This window comes from Oratosquilla oratoria, chromosome 18 (assembly GCF_046742065.1).
Source record: "Oratosquilla oratoria isolate Oo_2021 chromosome 18, ASM4674206v1, whole genome shotgun sequence".
NCBI lineage: Eukaryota > Metazoa > Arthropoda > Malacostraca > Stomatopoda > Squillidae > Oratosquilla > Oratosquilla oratoria.
In genome coordinates, this window is record NC_134794.1 from 28,952,916 (window position 1) to 28,974,219 (window position 21,304).

Genomic DNA, 21,304 nt, shown 5'->3' on the forward strand with positions numbered 1-21,304 from the left:
GAGCATTGGTGCTAATTTTGTAATTGCTCTTTGTATTCTTTTTAAATTTTGTTATACATTTTTTGTACTTGGTGACCACGTTGTCGCTGCATACTCCAATTTTGGTCTTATCATAGTGACTAGTATTTTCTTCACCATTTCTTCATCTAGGTATGTAAATGCCACTTTGTTTGATCTTATTAAATTATAAATTTCTCCAATTTTTTTTTTATATATTTCTCAGGGAACATATTCATAATAATGACTCCTAGGTCCTTCTCTTTTTCCACTTTTTTAATTTCTTCCTCTCCCAATGTATACGATCCCACTATTCTTTTTTTGCTTCTTCCAAATTCCATTATACTACACTTCTTAATGTTGAATTCCATCTCCCACTTCCTACTCCATTCCCATACTTTATTGAGATCACCCTGCAGCGACTCACAATCTTCTTCGGTGTTCACTTTTTCAACATTTTTGCATCGTCTGCGAAGAAGCTCATATATCTTTCAATTCCTTCATCCATATCATTAATATACAGTATATATATATATATATATATATATATATATATATATATATATATATATAATATATATATATATATATATAGCAAACATTATTGGAGCCAAAACTGTTCCCTGTGGAACTCCATTAATCACCTCGTGTTGGGACAACAAAAGATGTAGAAAGATAAAAGGGATAAAGCTTGGATAAAATAAAGGAAAGACAAAAAATCCAAAAAATTAAAAATATATACTGGTTATAGAAATGAATATGTACAAGTGCGCAAAGAAGAAAAGAGAAAATACAAAAAGGATGTCATGGAAAAATGTAAAGATCAACCAAAACTGTTTTATTGATTTGTAAACAACAAACTGAAAAACAAACAAGAATTAGTGAAACAATGACAAGGAGGAGTAGAATACACAGAGGAAATAGAAATGGCAGAAATTATGAGCAAGCATTTTAAATTGGTGTTTACGAGGGAGAACATTAACTTAGAGATGTCAAGTGGGAGGGGAAAGTCCCCCCATATGAAAGAGATAGAAGTAACAAGGAATGAAATAATGAATCACTTGAGTAATCTCAATGTTAGAAAATCTCATGGTCCAGATGAAATGGTAAACTAGATTTTGAGAGAATGCAGGGACAAAATACATAGTCTAATAAGCAGTTCATTGAAGGAAGGAAAAGTTCCAGAAGATTGGAAAAGAGCAAATATAGTACCAATATATAAGGGGGGAAACAAAGAAGACCCTACAAACTATAGATTGGTCTTTTTTACAAGCACGGTAGCTAAAATTTGTGAAAGCATTATCAAAATTAGATGGGTAAACCATTTGGAAAAAAAATACTAAATCTGAGGCAGTTTGGATTAGACAAGGAAGATTGTGTCACAAACTTGATGTGTTTCTATTCAAGACTAATAGATATAATACAGGAAAGAGATGGATGGGCTGGTTGTGTCTTTCTAGACCAGAAAAAAGCTTTTGATAAGGTGCCACATGAGAAGTTGCTTAAGAAATTAGAAACTGTAGGAGGAATATATGACAAACTGCTGAAGTGGATGGAAGACTTTTGCATGAAAGAAAAATGAGAGTATTGATAAGAGACAAACATTAATTGGGATGAAGTGATAAGTGGTGTTCCACAAGGAACTGTTCTGGCCCCCATAATGTTTGCTATATATATTAATGATATGGATAAAGGAATTGAAAGTTGTATGAGCTTCTTTTCTGATGATGCAAAATTGTTGAAAAAAGCAAACATTGAAGAAGATTGTGAGTTGCTACAGAGTGATCTCAATAAAGTATGGGAATGGAGTAGAAAGTGGGAGATGGAATTCAATATTAAGAAGTGTAGTATAATGGAATTTGGAAGATGCAAAAAAAGAATAATGGGATCATATAAATTGGGAGAAGAAGAAATAAAAAAAAAAGTAGAAAACAAAAAAGACCTAGGAGTCATTATGATAATATGTCCCCTGAGAAACATATAAACAAGATTTTTGGAGAAACTTATAATTTAAAAAGAACTATCAAAGTGGCATTTACATACCTAGATGAAGAAATGGTGAAGAAAATACTAGTCACTTTGATAAGACCAAGATTGGAATATGCAGCGACAACGTGGTCACCAAGTACAAAAAAATTATAACAATACTTGAAAGAATACAAAGAACAATTACAAAATTGGCACCAACACTCAGAACTATCATATGAAGAGAGACTAGCAAAACTTGAGCTACAGACATTAGAGCAAAGAAGAGAGAGAGGAGATCTGATAACTATTCATAGAATCATGAAAGGCATAGAAACTATTGATAGAGGATTTAATAAAATGGGATAGTAGAAATACAAGAAGACATGGAAAGAGAATCAAGAAAGACAGGTATAGAAGAGATCTGAAAAAGAACAGCTTTCCCCACAGAGTAATAGATATTTGGAAGAAGTTAGATGAGAAAGTGGTATGTGCAAAAAAAATATACAAATTTAAAAACAGTCTAGATAAAATGAGATATGAAGACGGGACACCATGAGCATAGTTCCCCTTCCCATAAAATACAACTAGGTAAATACACACACACACACACACATATATATATATATGTACAGGTAGTCGTCGACTTACGACCGAGTTCGGTTCCGACAGACAGGTCGTAAGTCGATTTGGACGCAAGTCGGTCTATATATATATATATACAGTATATATTACCCTTTATATAATATATATATATTGTATATTTAGCATACTGAATTAATCTTAGCATCTTTGAACTATGTTGTATAGTATTTTTAACCTTTTTATAATTTCATCTGATTTTCTTTGGGAAACGTAGCCTAGGCCTAAGCATATTGAATAAAATCCTATCATCTTTGACCTATGATATTTAATACTGTATTTGTTAACCTTTGTATTATTTTACCATCAGACTTTCTTTAGGAAACGTATGCATACTGAATAAAATCTTATTATCTTTGAGCTATGTTGTTTAATATTCATTAACTTTTTATCATTTTCGTTAGGAAACGTAGCCTAGGCCTACGCATACTGAATAAAGTCCTGTCATCTTTGACCTACAAATCCTTTTTTGTTGGTTACATTAAAATCATTGTAAAGCAAAATTAGGAAAAAAAAAAATTCTAAACACATTCTTTTCGTTTACTTACTGTACCGAAAATATTGTTATCGACAACAGACTAGGCATAAACAAAGTTTACTGTTACATTTTATTAATCGCAAAACATAAAAATACAAAATGCTGTGCCGAACATTTTGTCATCGACAGCAGACTAGGCATAAAAAGATACTGTTACATTTTATTAATTGCAAAACATAAAAATACAAAATGTAAGGCAAAATTAGGATTTTTTTTATTTCAACAAAACATATTCTTTTTGTTTAAGTACTGTACCGAACATATTGTTATCGACAACAAACTAGTAGGCATAAAAAGTTTGTTATATTTTATTAATTGCAAAACATAGAAAAATACAAAATGCAATGCAAAATTAGGAAACATTTTACTTGAAACAAACAAAATGAAAGAATATTTAGCTGGCTGGGATGCTGACGCTGCCGGCAGCCTGCGAAAACTATCGTACTCGCGTCTCGCAGCGTGCGGAGTAATGTACTGCACTGCCTGGCATAACATTGCAATTCTATTACTCTATTAAATGTTAGATATTATTGCACCATCTCGTGGTTGTAAAGTCGATCAGTCGTAAGTCGCATAGGTTGTAAGTCGACGACTACCTGTATATAACAGTCAAACCTTGGTTTTCATATACCCTATTTTTTCTTACAATTTGGTTTTTAATGCCTTGCTGTGGATGTGCTGTGTCTTGCGACACTGCTTGTGACCCAGGGCAGTGGACAAGGTGCAGGGATGACCCGTCATCCAGGAGGTGCTAAGAAAAGAGGGAGGGTGGAGGGATGTGGAGTGTATTCAGGGATGGAATGGGTGGGAATGATTTTATGCCTTTTCCTTTTTGGCTACCTCCCTTGTAAGGGGGAAAAAGCCTTGGTATATGTATGTATGCATGAAAACTGGGACAAAATTTCAACAAGATGTTATCCAAAACTAAATTGTGCAAAAAATAGGGTGTATGAAAACCAAAGTTTGACTATATATACATATATATATATATATGTGTATATATATATATATATATATATGTATATAATATATATATATATATATATATATATATATATATATACACACACACATAGTACTAATCAAAAGTATGTGGCACCTACCCCATATGGCCACATATTTGTGACAAAAATAGAAATATATTTTCTGAGGTGAAATTATGTAGATAGAATGTTCCTGGCAACCCCCTGCTATCACACTGAGCCAACAAAGTGGGATATGAGGGAGAACCCAGCCAGTCAGTCCCACACTGCTGTAGGAAGAGTATTTGCAGGTAACCCATTCATCGGGTCCTTGCTTTATTTTTTTTTTACGCTAGTTTTCCTCATTACCCTAAGGTCTGTATCATTACCACAGCCCCTACAAAGAAGTTAAAGATATAATTGCCCAAGTCATGGGAATAAAGAAAGTAGGCCATGGAAATAAAGAAATCAGTGAAACATTGAAGGTTCAAAATTAAGAGATACATGGTGCTATTTTGGGAGGGAGGAGGGCTGGAGCTACCATCCCAGAAATCTGGGATAGGGCATCCTAAAAAGACTTCTCCAAGGGTTTTTAATATCATAAAGCATTCTTTAAAGTCAAATCCACTAGGAAGGCCACTAACAAAAGCAAAATCTCTGAAGGAAAAGTCTTCTTAGCACCCCTTGCACCATGTTATTTTAATGGTATCTCCAGGTCTCCCTCCTCTTTCCCTAAGTCGCATCATGCATTCTCTTGACTTTGGACTTGGTCACCTTCAACATTTCAATGATTTCTTTAGTCCCATGGCCTGCTTTCTTTAGTCCAATGATTTAGGCAGTTATTACTTTAATTAATTCCTTTGTAAGAGCCATGGTAATGATACAGACCCTAGGGAAATGAAGAAAACCAGTGTGAAAAAAGGCAAGATCCCAAAGAGAGGGTTTACATGCAAATGCCCTTCCTATAGCAGTGTGGGAGTGACTGGCTGGGTTCTCATTCATGTTCTACTTTTTGGCCCAGCATGACAGCAGGGGGTTGCCAGATACATTCTAACTACATAATTTCACCTCAGCAAATGACCCTTTATTTTCATCACAAATATGTGCCTGCAAGAAGTAAATGCCACATACTTTTAATGGGTACTGAATAGATATACAGTGATCTCTCGTTTATTGCGGTAGATTGGTTCTGAGACTGGCCGGGATAATTGAATTTCCGCAAAGTAGGGACACCATATTTACAGTACAGTCGTACCTCGGTACTCGACCATAATCCGTTCTGAGGTGGTGGTCGAGCACCGATTTGTTCGAACACCGAAACCAATTTTCCCCTTATCACTGTCTTTCTTTGGACCCATTATTAAGGGCTAGAGCAACACGAAAAAGTTTAAATCTGGGAAGAAATACTCGAACAAACTGCGTACGTCTTACTCCGCTGGCGGTCTGAGTCGAACTGACGCTTACCCGCTGTTCGAGCTAGTCGAGTACCGAAAATCTGTTCGAGGTCCGATGCATTTTCTACTCGAATGTTTTGGTCGAGCACCGATTTGGTCAAGTATAGAGGCGGTCGAGTACCGAGGTACGACTGTATTTATTTAATGTGTATTTGGACTTTTAAAACCCTCCCTGTACTGTTAACAACCCACCCATCACAGTACTCTATTAATAACAAGGACAACTGTTAAGCAATAACACTTATAATTAAAAAAAATAAAAGGTTGTTACTGTACTCAAGGCAAAAGAAGTTGAAGTAAAATTTGAATGATGATGGTGATGAATTTGCTGTGCAGTAGAAATGATGATGATGAAGCTGATGATGACTTCTACTGTGCATCTGATGATTGTATTTTACATCTCTTCAGACGGCGGTGCCCTTTCCTGGGACACCTCTTCCACTTCTTCCAAAGGTACAACCATAGTAGTAGCAGCAGAAACTGGCTCTTTTTTGCGAGGCTGTAAAAATATTGTGATAGGAAGTTGATGCCACTGCTTCTTTTTCCATTCAAAGAGCATCTTGTAGGGGTTCATGACTTTGTCGACCTTGTTGCAAAATTGCACAGAACGAACCATATCATCTTCCCATTCCTATGACCCCTCTTTCAGTTCTTTAGCCAGGTTGCAGAGCTTGGCCAGCCATTGCAAAGTCAAGCCAGTTTGGTCGACAACTTCCGTTTCTTGCTGCATTTCTTTTTCTTCACTGGCTGACTTCGTCAAGTCTTCGGGGTCTGTGTCAGTTAGCAGCTGGGAGTGGCAGTCTAATAACTCATCGATGTCTCCTATGGTCATGTCTGAAAAGCCATCACCCCCAATGATCGCAGCCAACTGCAAAGCTTTCTGTACTGCAGAGTGTTGGATTTTGGCAAGTGTAAATCCCTTGTCATCATAAATAACCTTGGGGCACAACTTCTTCCAGCTCACGTCAATGGTGGCAGGCTTCATTTCTTGCAATGCCTTCTGGATATTTTGGAGGCATGTAGCAATTGTGTACTGCCACCAGGATGCCTTCAAGTTCAAATTTTTGTCTTCGTCTTCTTGGGTGGCATCCACAGAAGCAACCAGGTTCACTAGGACATTCCTCTTATATAGGGCCTTGAACACCCTGATAACCCCCTGGTCCATTGGCTGAATAAGTGACAAAGTGTTGGGTGGCAGGAACTCATCTGAATGCCCTCATGCGACAGATCAGTAGCATGGCCAACAGTGTTATCCATAAGGAATAGGATTTTGAATGGCAAGCCCGTCTCGAATAGATACACCATGACTTGCGGGATAAAACACTGGTGGAACCACATCTTTGGATTGTGCATCCAATGTACGGGTAGCAGATTCTTGTTTTTGTTTTTTAAAGCCCTTGGGTTTTTAGACTTGTAAATAAGTCCTGGCTTAAACAAAAATTCCACAGCATTGCCACACATCACGAGGGTCATACAATCCTTGTATGCTTTAAAGCCAGAGGCTTTTGCTATCTCTTTGAACAGGAAAGTTCACAATGGCATTCTTTTCCCCCCAAAAAAGCCCATCTTATCCATATTAAAAACTTGTTTGGGCTTATATTCACCTTCGGAGATAATCTTCTTGAAAGTTTAATTCATGTATGTTTCAGCAGTGTTCATGTCAACAGAAGTAGCTTCGCCATGCAGGAAAATGCTTATTAGGCCAAAGCGTTTCTGAAACTTGGCAGACCCCCCTTTGCTTCCTTCAACATATCCAGAATTTTCACCTTCTCAGCGATCGTCATCATTCTTCGTTTGCATTTAGGCTCAGTACCAGCCTTGGAAGAAGCAGCATGCTAGCAGAAAAAGGATATTTTTTTTAGGTTGTGAATCACTGGACATCCCTGGTTGTGGATCTTCTACATTGTCTTTGTCGTCTTCTTCTTCTTCGTGGTCGCCACTGTTGTCCTCAGGTTCATTAGTGGCGAAAGTCTTGTACAGGCTCCGAGCCTTTGGGTGGATGATGTTCGTAACCAAGGCTATGTTCTTTCGGCAGTCAGCTATCCATATGGCCAAAGCAGCTTCCATACGGATGATAGTTTTATTATGAGCTGACTTATTAAAGGTGATGGCAGCCGTCTTCCAAATGTTAGCCTCTTCCTTCTTGATGTAGTGAACGGTGGATTTGTTCACGCTAAAATGGTTGGCTATGGCAGTGAAAGTTCTCCCTTCCTTCAATATATCCAGAATTTTCACCTTCTCAGCGATCGTCATCATTCTTCGTTTGCATTTAGGCTCAGTACCAGCCTTGGAAGAAGCAGCATGCTTGGGAGTCATTGCAGGGGATGAAAAGGCAAAGTTCAACGCAAAGAAACCAAAAAAAAAAAAAATCACACACAGCACAGCACAAAGTAGTACAGTAAACCAGTTGAGGAAAAAGCTTGAAGCGAAATGGCCACAAGAGAGAGACAAGGGAAGATGCTGCAAATCTGAGCATCGATCAAAGCACCAATCACAAGCCAGATTACAGAATGGAAAGCTGTGATTCATCGTCTCTCCATTGCACCAATCACAGGCTGTCTTACAACACACTTCGTCACCGAGATGGTACGCTTTGTGTTTTCTCAGTAACGGGATATGTGGGTACTGTATGCACATTGCATTCTAGATTTATTTTATTTATTTATTTATTTTATTTTTTATTTAATTTATTTTATTTTTTTATTTTTTTTTTGTCATGCGAGTTACAAGTTGAAATACCCCTGTATATGATTTTTTGCTATTTTACGCTTGTTTTGTTGTTCCTAGACTAGGAAATAATATTTATTAATATTTAAATGGATTTAATTAAAAATTTTAGGTGTTCATAAATCATGATTTTTCTAGAATTTTCCAGAAACTCCACAATATATTTTCCATATATATATATTTTAGAAATCCATGAAGTAGCCAGGGATCACTGTATATATGTATATATATATATATATATATATATATATATATATATATATATATATATATATATATATATGTGTGTGTGTGTGTATTTACCTAGTTGTACCTAGTTGTATTTTACGGGAAGGGGAGTGTTTTTATGCCTTTCCCTTTTTGGCTACCTCCCTTGTAAGGGGGAAGAAGCCTTGGTATATGTATGTATGTATTTTTAAATTCATGTATTGTTTTTGCACACACCACTTTCTCATCAAACTTGTTCCAACTGTCTATTACTCTGTGAGGAAAGCTGTTCTTTTTCAGGTCTCTTCTATAGCTGTCTTTTTTTATTTTCTTTCCATGTCTTCTTGTATTTCTGTCATCCCATTTTATCAGATTCTCTCTATCAGTAATTTCTATGCCTTTCATGATTCTGTAAATAGCTATCAAATCTCCGCTCTCTCTTCTTTGCTCTAGTGGTCTGTAGTTCAAGTTTTGCTAGTCTCTCTTCATATGATAGTTTTGAGAGTGTAGGTGCCAATTTTGTAATTGCTCTTTGTATTCTTTCAAGTTTTTTTTATACATTTTTTTGTACTTGGTGACCATATCGTTGCTGCATATTCCAATCTTGGTCTTATCAGGGTGATTAGAATTTTCTTCACCATTTCTTCATCCAGGTATGTAAATGCAACTTTGATTGTTCTTATTAAATTATAGGTTTCTCCAAAAATCTTATTTATATGTTTCTCAGGTGACATATTCATAACAATGACTCCCAGGTCCTTTTCATTTTCTACTTTTTTTTTATTCCTTCTCCCAATTTATATGATCCTGTTATTCTGTTTTTACTTTTTCCAAATTCCATTATACTACACTTCTTTGTATTGAACTCCATCTCCCACTTTCTACTCCATCCCTGCACTTTATTTAGATCTCTCTGTAGTGATTCACAATCTTCTTCCGTGTTCACTTTTTTCAATAGTTTTGCATCATCTGCAAAGAAGCTCATATAGCTTTCAATTCCTTCATCCATATCATTAATATATATAGCAAACATTATTGGGGCCAGAACTGTTCCTTGTGGAACACCGCTTATTACTTCATCCCATTTTGAGTGTTGGTCTCTTATCTCTACTCTCATTTTTCTTTCTTGCAAAAAGTCTTTCATCCAATTTAGCAGTTTGCCCTGTATTCCTCCTTCAGTTTCTAATTTCTTAAGCAACTTCTTATGTGGTACTTTGTCAAAAGCTTTTTTTAGCTCTAGAAATGCACAATCAGCCCATCCATCTCTTTCTTGTATTATATCTATTAGCCTTGAATAGAAACATATTAAATTGGTGACGCATGATCGTCCTTGTCTGAATCCAAATTGCCTTGGATTTAGCACGTTATTTTTTTCTAAATATTTTACCCATCTACTTTTGACAATTCTTTCACAAATTTTTGCTATTGTACTTGTTAGAGAGACTGGCCTATAGTTGGTAGGGTCTTCTTTATTTCCTCCTTTATATATAGGTACTATATTTGCTTTTTTCCAATCTTCTGGAACTTTACCTTCTTTCAAGGAACTGTTTATTATGCTATGTATTATGTCTGCCAGTTCATTCCTGCATTCTTTCAAAATCCAGTTTGCTATTTCATCTGGTCCATGCGATTTTCTGACATCAAGATTACTCAAGTGTTTCAATATTTCATTCTTTGTTACTTCTATTTATTTCATTGGGGGGACTTTCTCTTTCCATTCAATCTCTTCAGGTTGTATGTTCTTCTTTGTAAACACAGATTTAAAATGTTTGTTCATAATTTCCGCCATTTCAATTTCCTCTGTGTATTCAACTCCTTGTCTTAATTTCTCCAAATCTTGTTTGTTTTTCAGTTTGTTGTTTACAAATCTGTAGAATAGTTTTGGTTGATCTTTACATTTTTCTATGACATCTTTTTCATATTTTCTCTTTTCCTCTCTGCACGCTTGTACATATTCATTTCTATAACAAGTATATATTTTCCATTTTTCTGGTCTTGTTTTTCTTCCATTTGGCCCAAGCTTTGTCTCTTTTGTCTTTTATCTCCCTACAACTTTTATTGTACCAGCACTTTACATATTCTTTTTCTTGTTTTTGTCTTGGGACATACTTTTCTACTCCTTTTTTATAGATTTTTGTCAAAATATTCAATTTCTCTTCTACTGTTGTATCTCTGTATTCTTTCCCAGTTTTCATTTTGGAAGAATTCTCTTATTTTATCAAAATTTGCTTTTTCATACATCAATCTTCCTTTTCTATATTGTTCATTTCTTTTCATGTATTTTTTCTCATTTAGTTCTAGTTCTATCAATATGTGGTAACTTTTGCTTATTGGTGCCTGGTATTCTACCTTTTCCGCTATTTCAGGTTCTGATGTGATTATTAGGTCTAGTCTCGATGGTTCTTCTTCATTTCTATACCTAGTGTTCTCTTGGATCCATTGTGCCATTGTGTTGTCAGTAATCATCTCAAGTAGAACACTTCCCCATGAGTCTTCTACACCCTTTACGGTCATCTCTTCCCAGCATATTTCTTTGCAATTATAGTCGCCCATCATAACTATTCTTCCTCCATCTTCCATTATCTTGTTTAGTGTTATTCTTGTGTCTTCTAACATGCTTTTATGTTCATTCTCTTCCCACGAGGCTGTTTTTGGGGGCACGTAGTTTATTACAAACTTTCTGCTCTTCTTATCTCTATCTTCTACTTCTATCATAATCATCTCTACTCTATTGTTCCCATATGTGACACTCTTCACGTTTATATCCTTCTTAGTCAGGAACATAACTCCACCCCCTTGTTCTCTCTGTTTCTAATCCAATAATTATATGCATTGTGTCCTATGCTGTTGGGTGGTAGTGGACCTTTTAATTTTGTCTCAACAATTCCCATTATGTCCGGATATTTTTCTTTCAGATATTTGTTCAGTTCATTCAGTCCTGTTATTAATCCATCTATATTTGTGTAGGATACTTTTAACTTTCTATTATTTCCATTGTATTCTCTGTTTCTTTTATGTTTCTGTTATTTTCCATTTCTTCAATTTCATATTCACTACTCTCCAGTAGAATTCTTGTTTTTCTGTCTCCGTTCTGGTCTCGTTTTTTTTTCTTAGCTTCATGTCTTTTCCTTATTTCCTCCTCTCTTTCCTCTTTATTCATTTCCCTTTTTATCCATACCTTTATATATTGTTCACTTGTTGCTAGTTTCCCTGTTTTGGATAAGATATTCTCTGCCGTCGTTTGTGACCTGAATTTAATCTTAATTGGTCTGGTCTTGTCTGTACTATATTTCCCGATTCTGAATTTCTCTTCGATTTGTTTCATTATTTCTGGCTCATCTTCCTGAACTAATTCTAGTAAATTTCTTACTTTTTCATTTTCCTCTTTGATTCTTGTGGTTCTATCTGGGTTATGTTTCTCTTCCATTCCTAATATAATTATACATCTCGTTTTGTCTGCTAAGTCTCTTACAATATTCTCCTTCTGTCTCATCACTTTGATAACTGAGTTTGTTCTTTCATTTGCTGTTTAATTATATCAGAAAATACAACTTAACTATTTTCTTGTATCTTCCTCCACCCCTCTGCCTCTTTTGCTATTGTTTCTTTATTGTCTCTATTGTTCCTTTTTAATTCTTCATTCTCCACTTTTACTTCTCTTAACTGTCTTTTTAGGTCTTCTATTTCATCAGTTAAGTTTTTGTTCGCCTTCTCTAGTTCTTCCAATTTTTCAAACCTCTCGGCAATTTTTGACATTTTGCCAAACCTAATCTCCCAATGCTCAGTCATTTGTTCAAGTTTTTCCTCCACTTTTGCCAGTCGGGGAAGGTTGGTATCCACCACCCCCTCGTTAAATCCTTGGAAATTATTATCCTCACCTTCTATTGAACTGCTCTTATCTATGTTTCTGATCTTTACAATTTTGTTAGTCCCATCATCGAAATCCAAGTCATCCATTCGGCGTTTGTTTTCAAGCCGCCTGGACTCTTGGACCAAGTCCTCCCCTTCCTCATTTCCTTCCATTTCCCTCAATATCCCTTCCCTTCTCCTTCCCTATCACTTCCCCACTATTCCACGAGCACTCCCCTTCCCTATAAATTAATAAAAGGCACTTCCTGGATGTTGAGATCCACGTAGTTTTTCCTTTTTCTTTGGAACACCAGTTCTCGCCGTCCATTCGGTGAAAGGGTGTGTGTGTGTGTGTGTGTGAAGACATCCTGACAGGTAAATTTCTATCATGAGCTTTAAAACCTCTCCCCAACAGCAGTTGTAATATTATGTAGTCACCCTACCAGCATGTACATTGGACTGGTATGAAACACATAGTATTTACTATGTAGCTGTGGCGTGGTGAAGTAACTCATAAAAATTTATCTCATAAAGGAGTCTGGAGTTACAAGAATATTTACTGATGCCAACCATAAACTGTCAACTCCTTGACTCCGACTCCAACTCTACACCCCTGAACATAACTAAGTGGAACAGTCACTGAGTAGACAGTTGTCATAGTGTTAAGAATGGTTAAAGAATATATATAACCAGTTTTAGGCAGTGTGGAAAAGAGGCACCCTTTATGAGCATTGATTCTTTACCATTACCAAAGATAAGCATTGAGGTTCTTCATGCAAGACTTTGGCAGAAAATGAAAATGAAAAAGATACATGGTACTTTGTTGACATGGAGAGCTACCTGATGGGGGAGAGATGAGAACAGGATGCCTCAAGGAACATGTATATGTGTGTATTTACCTAGTTATGTGTGTGGTTATGTATGCATATATACATATATAATATATATGTGTATATATATATATATAAATATATATATATATATACATATATATATATATATATATTACAGAAATAAATTGTACATACATCAATGAAAACATATTCATCTATTTTTCCAAAAAAGGTGTAGACCAGGGGTAATTTGATACAGGTCTTTAAGATTTGAAAGGGAATGTACATCATCGAAATTGAAATTTTTTTCACACCGAATGCAAACAGACAAGAAATAATGGTCTCAAAACAGATTAAAAACATCTACATTTCATAGTATGGTTTTCATATTTAATAATCTTAGAATTATTCCAGTCAGCATTGTGGCCTGTATGGTATCTATGTCTAACAATGGCATTATTCATATTGTAAGTTTTCATATCATATTTATGTTCCGATATTCTTTTATCAACACCATGCAAACTTTCACCAATGTAGACAACATTAACACCAGCTCGGTAACAGTTGGCACTCTTATAAAAAGCCGAAATAAAAATAGGGAAAATGTTCGTCAAGCAGGTGTTTACAGTGGGCCATGTTAAGGTTGTAAAACAGGTCTACATTGGTGAAAGTTTCCGTGGTGTTGATAAAAGAATATCGGAACATAAATATGATAAGAAAACTTACAATATGAATAATACCATTGTTGGACATAGATACGATACAGGCCACAATGCTGACAGGAATAATTCTAAAATTATTAAATATGAAAACCATACTATGAAACATAGATGTTTTGAATCTGCTTCTATATCTCTCATTGATAATATAAATCAAAACAATTGATTTACGCAAATTGTGTTTACACCAGTTTCATGTTCATTTCTCCCCACAAGCTTGGGTTTTATAAGGAGTCAGATGTTTGTCCACTATGTAATATCTGAAGAAGCCCTGCTGGGCGAAATGTTAAATACATTGGATCCCATACTGTGCGTTTGGCTTCTCTCCTACAGTGCTGTTGCAGTCGTTGCTGCTTTTACTCAATGCTGTATACAAAGATAAATGTACTGTACCTATATCTCACACTTAAAATGGATTAAAATGGATGAAGAAGATAGATCTTAAAATGCACATGTATTTAGGATGCATATAACAATTGAAGAGATAAGAAAAAATTATTAAAAGGAAACTACAATTTAAAAACCTTAAAAATGGTAAGCAAGGTTATATTTAATATGTGTGTGTGTGTGTGTGTATACAGGTATAGTATAATACAGTACCTGTATACGTATATGTACTGAAGTACAGTACAGTATTAAAACATTAAAGAAACTAAGAAAAATTATAAAAATTAAACTAAAAGGCATAAAATTGATAAACAGTAAACAACTTGTATATAATAGTATTCAATAGAAAAAGTTACTTAAAAATGCAACAGATTGATATCATGTATCCTAGAGTATAATCCTCGTGTCGGCCCTTTTGAATGGGATCCGACTTTTGACTGGTTGGTCAGAACCAATCTAGGTTGTAACTCAGAGAGTAACTGTATAACAAAACTTGAAAGAATACAAAGAGCAATTACAAAGTTGGCACCAATGCTATCAGAATTACCATATGAGGAAAGGCTGACAAAACTTGAGCTACAGACATTGGAACAAAGAAGAGAGGAGACCTGATAACTATAGAATCATGAAAAGCATGGAAATTATTGATAGAGAACATCTAATAAAATGGGATGAAAGAAATACAAGAGGACACAGAAAAAAAACATAATTATAGAAGAGACCTGAAAAAGAACAGCTTTCCCCACAGGATAATAGATGTATGGAACAAGTTGGATGAAAATGTCGTGTGTGCAAAAACAATACACGAATTTAAGAAGAGGCTAGACAAAATGATATATGGAGACGAGACACCATGAGCATAGCTCCCCTTCCTGTAAAATACAACTAGGTAAATACAGAGTAATAAATATATGGAACAATCTGAAAGAGGAAACGGTGAGTGCTAAAAATATACATGATTTAAGAAAAAAACTGGATGCAGAAAGATACAACCACGGGTCACTACGAGCATAGCTCTCCTCCAGCAAAATACAACTAGTAAATAAATACTAAGTAAATACACACACACACACAAATATAATGTTTGCCATTTATGTAAATGACATGGATGAGAGAGTGGAATGTTACAAGAGCTTCTTTGTAGATGATGCAAAATTGTTAAAGGTGTGTACTGAAACAGACTGTGATTCATTATAGAGAGACCTGAACAGGGTTTGGGAATGGAGTCAGAAGTAGGAAGTGGAATTCAACATTAAAAAATATAGCATAATGGAGTTTGGAAAAAGTAAAAATAAAAAAGGACACCAGGAAGATATGAAATTGGTGAAAAAGAAGTAAAGAAAGAGGGATCTGAAAAAGACCTGGGAGTGATTGTCACAAAAGATATGTCCCCTGACAAGCATATAAACAAAATTGTTGGCAAAACCTATGACTTACTAAAATCAGTAAAAGTGGCTTTTACCTACTTGCATGAAGAAATGGTAAAGAAAATATTAGTCACATTGATATGGCCTAAATTGGAGTATGCAGTGACGCTATGGTCACCCAGTACAAAAAAGAATATAAGGAAGATTGAGAGAATCCAGAGAGTAGCTACGAAGATGGCCCCAGAACTTACAAAATGATCATATGAAGAAAGATTACTAAAATTGGAGGTGCCAACTCTGGAACAAAGAAGAGAAAGAGGTGATTTGTTGACCACCTACAGAATTATGAAAGGCATGGATGTCCCTGATAGAGAAGACTTAAATTGAGATAAGAGAAACACAAGAGGACATGGAAAGAAGCTTAAAAAGAACAATTATAGGAGAGACCTGAAAAAGAACAGCTTTCCCAACAAAGTGGTGGATTTATGGAACAAATTAGATGAAAAAACAGTGTGCAAAAACAGTAGAAGAATTTAAGAGCAAACTGGATATGGAGAGATGCAAAGACAGGACACCATGAGCTTAACTCCCCTACCCATAAGATACAACTAACTAAATACACACAGAGGAAATCAACAAGTTAATAGTAGATGGTGAGATCTTTGAAGAGGCCTTAGCTTAGGCAGAAATATATAATGAATGAAGGTTTCCAAATGGTGTTCACTGAAGAGCACTTTTTTTTTTTTTTTTTTTTTTTTCAGCATATATAAATGTAGAAATGTGTCGGATGGTTAGCATGGCAAATGAAACATTTGGTTTAGTTTTTATATATGTTTCCAACATAAGTTTTTCAAACACTTGTTAGTAATCACATATATGTTCTTACACTACTGTTACCACACCGAAACACCAACGTAAATTAGATCGTAAGCCCTATGTCGACCTCTTTCTCTGTTTCTGTCCGTCTCTTCTACCTGACCTATGATTAAATAGGCTCACTTAGTTACCCATTTCTATATGTTATATTCTTTCTACTTCCTAACTGACTTTGTACATTATATTTTATCACCAATGTGTTTATCATAATATGAATTATGATATTGTATTTCTAATTAGTTTATCAGACCTTTGATATCATTTTAGATTAATTCTATTCTAACCTCTGATTTGGCATTCAGAGTTCTGCATCTTCCTTGTTTTTGTGTCCTCCACACTGAGTGATAGGCTTAAATAACCTGTCATCATGGCTTATTCTTCTGGTGAATGGGAAGCTAAAAACGTCATCACTTGTGATATGACTTGTTTCTTTACACACTTTTTTCTAAGTGCTGGTTACTGTATTAATACAATACAATAAGTGAGGGAAGTGTTCAATCTCCTGGGATCATTGGATGTGACAAAAGCTTCAGGACCTGATGGGATCTCAAACTGGATACTTAAAGAATGTAGAGAACAGCTAGTGGACAAGATCCACAGTCTTATTACATGTTCATTGAAAGGAGGCATTGTACTGCTTGATTGGAAAAGGGGCAAATGTGGTGCCAATTTACAAGGGCAGAAACAAGGAAATACCACTAGATTATAGGCCATTACCATTAACTAACACAGTAGTGAAATTATATGAAAGGATCGTGAAAGATTGATGGACCAAATATCTTGAAAAGATGAGCATTCTGACAGACAGTTTGGCTTCAGACCAGGAAGGTCAAGTGTGTCAAACATTTAAGCTTTTACTTGAGAGTGATTGATGTGCTGCAAGAGAGAGAAGGGTGGGTGGACTGTGTGTACCTGGACCTAGAGAAGGCATTTGATAAAGTACCTCACAGTCGACTTATGTGGAAATCGAAGTATGTTGAAGTGAGAGGCAGACTACTAGAATGGATTAAAGACTTTGAAGGAAAGATACATGAGGACAGTAGCACAGGACAAGAAGTCAAGCTGGATAGCAATAATGAGCAGAGTTCCATAAGGTTCAGTGTTTCCACTAATAATGTTTCTTGCATGTGTTGATGACATAACCTTGGTAAGTGTTTCGAGGATAACCTTCCTCCTAGAGATTCAGCTAATTCCCTCCTCTCTGCTTCTCCAAGCCACGTTGATTCTGGTATGTGGTTCCCAATTCTGACCAGACAGAATAAATGATCTGCCATGTAATATTCCTTCACTAGGACATAATATCATATTCATATTCCTGCATCTCCAGGATCCATCTATTCAAATGGGGAGATTTCATCTTCCTCATGAGTGGTTGATGATGTGATCATAAATCTAGTTCCCCAAAGATATTGATGAAAATTCATACAGGTTAAGACTATTGCTAGAGCTTCCTTATTCATGGTTAAATACCGGGTCTTGCACGGCGTCAACTTCTTAGAAAAGTAACCTGTCGGCTTGTTACTACCGTCATCTTGAATCACGCAACACACCTCCCATGTGGGTATTACTAGCATCTGTAACGAGTATGGAAGGTCGATTAACTTGGGTTTTCACCAGAATAGGAGCATCTATTAAGCACTCCTTAAGCTTTGCAAACGCACTTTGACAGCTCTTGTCCCACCTATAAGTGGTGTTTGACTTTGTGAGATTGGTGAGGGGGGTTGCAGTTTGAGCAAAGGATGGTATATGTTTATGATAGAAACCATACATTCCCATAAATCTCTTTACTTCCTTCATGGTCTTAGGAGCTTTCATCTTGATTATGACTTCTATGTTCTTCAGGAAGGGTCTGCTCCCCTTTGTGAAGATTCTATGACCTAGGAAGGTGACCTCTTTTACTCCAAAAGCATACTTGCTCAGGTTTAATTTGACTCCATTCTGCATTAGAAGGGTGAATAATTCTCCTAACCATCCAATGTTAAAAAATTCTGGGGCCCATATAATGAGGTCATCTAGGTAGTTCTTTACCCATCCCTTCTGTACTAGGGATGCTAAAATTTAAGCCATATGCCTTTAGAATATAGCGGGAGTACAGTTTAAACTGAAAAGCATCCTATGGAACTTGTACAAGGACACTCCATCACTGAGGTCATGACTGTCCTCATTTAAATGGATTTGGAAATAAGCTTCTCGCATATATAAAGTTACATAACATGCCCTGCGGCTTACTCTACCAGTTCCTCCAGGCAGGGAAGTGGGTAAATGTCAGTGGCTTAATGTTTGTTTACATATTGGTAATCCAGACACATTCTTTTACTCCCATCTGGCTTATTTACTAACACTATAGGTGATAGCCATGCTGCAGTTGATTGCTGTATGATGCATCTTTGTTCCATATCATCTAACATGTCGGCTGTAATCCCTTTCACTTGTTCGAGGTATCTATACATAGGGGCTTGGCTTGGTTGGGGATCTGCTACTCGAATGTATAAAGGCGTTCCCTTGATTAACCCTAATTCCCTGTCCTCCAAAATAAAGAAAGGATCATGTTCAAGAATTAGATGTTTTAACCTTCCTGTTCTATTTCTGAAAGATGTTTCCAATTCTGTTTTGCAGTCTTCTGAGCTAATCTCTCAGCTCACGACCCCGCCATTCCTACTTGATCCTGACCTAGTAACAAGTCATTATGGATCTGTTGGGTTACATTGACTCTCCTGGAAGATATGTGGTCCACATACTCATGAGATCCTATAATGGTTCCTTTTCAGAATAGTTTTGTTTTCTTGGATTGGTTGATTAGTGGCAAGAAAATGTTCCCTTTGTCCACTTGGACCAGATAGGGGTGGCTATTGTGATTGAACATTGATTGCAGATGCACAATAAGAATGGTATTTGGTTCTTCTATCACTGGGATAGGTATGAACCAAGGTTGATAAGAGTCAAGCAATATTGGGGTGATGAGGTTAATATTTGTGTCATCTCTGGATTCCTCCTCCATTGATATCAGATTCTCCCTTACTCTATGGACACTCTTATGCAGATGGTGGACATAATTAACTATATACGAGGCCTGACCCCATAATATAACTCCCTTTTGGGCATCCCAACCAAAGCTAACTTGATTCAGCACATCACAACCTAGCTGCTCCTAGCAGGGTGTTGACGAATATGTACGATTCTGGTGCTATAGGGAACCTGTTCTTGTATGCTTTCTCATTTCCTATGTTTATTTCCTTACCATACCTAAGATCCATAACAGGTTTCCGGTGACTTCCTGCAGCCTCAGCAGATTACATCTAAGGTTTATTTCTCCTTCAACCTGATTTGCTGTCTTCTCTGGAATTAAGTGGATAACAGCTAGCTGTGTATATGAGAGCTCTCACCTGCCGACCTCCTATCCTGATGTTTATGGTGGGTGAGTTGTGAGTACCAGGTAGTCACAGTTTCATACTGGACCCTTTAGTTGTGTTGCTACATGCAGAGCACTGTCGGTCCCTGCGTCAGCAACCAGCATGTCTACAATCAAAGCAGTGGCCAGGTGAAGGTTTCCTCTAGCAATCCCTCAATGTGCATTTGTTCGAGCTACAGTGCCCACAGTACTTTGGTTGGTAAGACATCTCGTGGCCTTGAGGTGGCTCATTCCTCCTTTGATTGAACTGAAGCTCTAACTCCAGGATCCGCTGTCTAAGTTTTTCTACTTCACAATCATTAGGTTGGGTGCTCTTTTCCGATTTTCCTAACTGTTTGGATTTATCTACTGGTGCTCTACTGGTACTAAGTGCACCTGTTCTATGTGCTGAATACTCAATAATTGTCTCTTGAACTATCATCTATCTGGAAAATTGTTGAGGGGATATTTGTCATCTAGGAACCCTTCTATTTTTTCTCTAGCCTCCCTTGATAGTCTCTGCCTTAGTTTTCTCTTGATTGTCTTGTCACTCTTTGGTGGTCTCTCGTAAGGGAACATAGTTTCCACTACTGCGTGTTGGCACTTAAATATTTGAACAAAAGCAGCTTAGGGGGCTCTACCCAATCATATTTCATATTCTCCAGTTCCTGCCAAGACTGATGTAGATGTACCTCCACATTGAATTCCTTTTGTAATAGGGTTTGAAATGATTGCCACAAGCGGATTAGACACTCCTGACTATTATGAACTAGAATAGCAACTTCAGGACTAAATCTATTCTTTGAAATCTTTACTCTATCTTGATTATCTTCACTGCACTGCTCTACGAGTTTGAAGAATAACTGTAGCCTAATTGTTGCTTCTAATCACTGTAATTGTTTGAGTGTAGGCTGTGGAATGTCTAGGTTTGGTGAAGTGTAGCATGTTCCTCAGTTTTGGTGATGTCTTTTGGCTTGTTATACCCTGACCTGATAAATATTTCAGGGCTTGTACTTCTAACTCTAGCTTCCCTATTCTTCTGGGAACCCCAAACTTAACCACATCCCTTCTTCCTTTATTCCAGTCGCCATTTTCTCTAATTATTTATTTTCATTTGTTTCTTTTACATGACCTCTTGATTTATTTATGTATTTCTATATATATGTGTGTGTGTGTGTATTTACCTAGTTGTATTTTACAGGAAGGGGAGCTATATTTGTGGTGTCCTGTCTCCATATCTCATTTTATCTAGACTTTTTAAATGCGTGCATCGTTTTTGCACACACCACATTCTCATCTAACCTGTTCCAAACGTCTATTATCCTGTGGGGAAAGCTGATTTTTTTTTAGGTCTATTCTATAATTGTCTTTCTTGATTTTCTTTCCATGTCCT

The 21,304-nt window shown here is 36.3% G+C and overlaps 1 protein-coding gene across 7 annotated transcripts in view; it reads left to right on the top strand.

Annotated features, from left to right (window-relative positions):
• The window catches only part of LOC143035134 (pre-mRNA-splicing regulator WTAP-like), a 95,703-nt gene that overhangs the window by 38,608 nt on the left and 35,791 nt on the right, over positions 1 to 21,304 (top strand). Inside the window, exon 1 of one of the 7 annotated variants that reach the window (XM_076201741.1) lies at positions 5,970 to 6,011. The exons of the other annotated variants lie outside the window; for them this stretch is intronic. The gene's annotated coding sequence lies outside the window, so the exon portion shown is untranslated. Of the gene's footprint in view, positions 1 to 5,969; positions 6,012 to 21,304 lie in introns of those variants that run through there. 7 annotated transcript variants of the gene reach the window in all.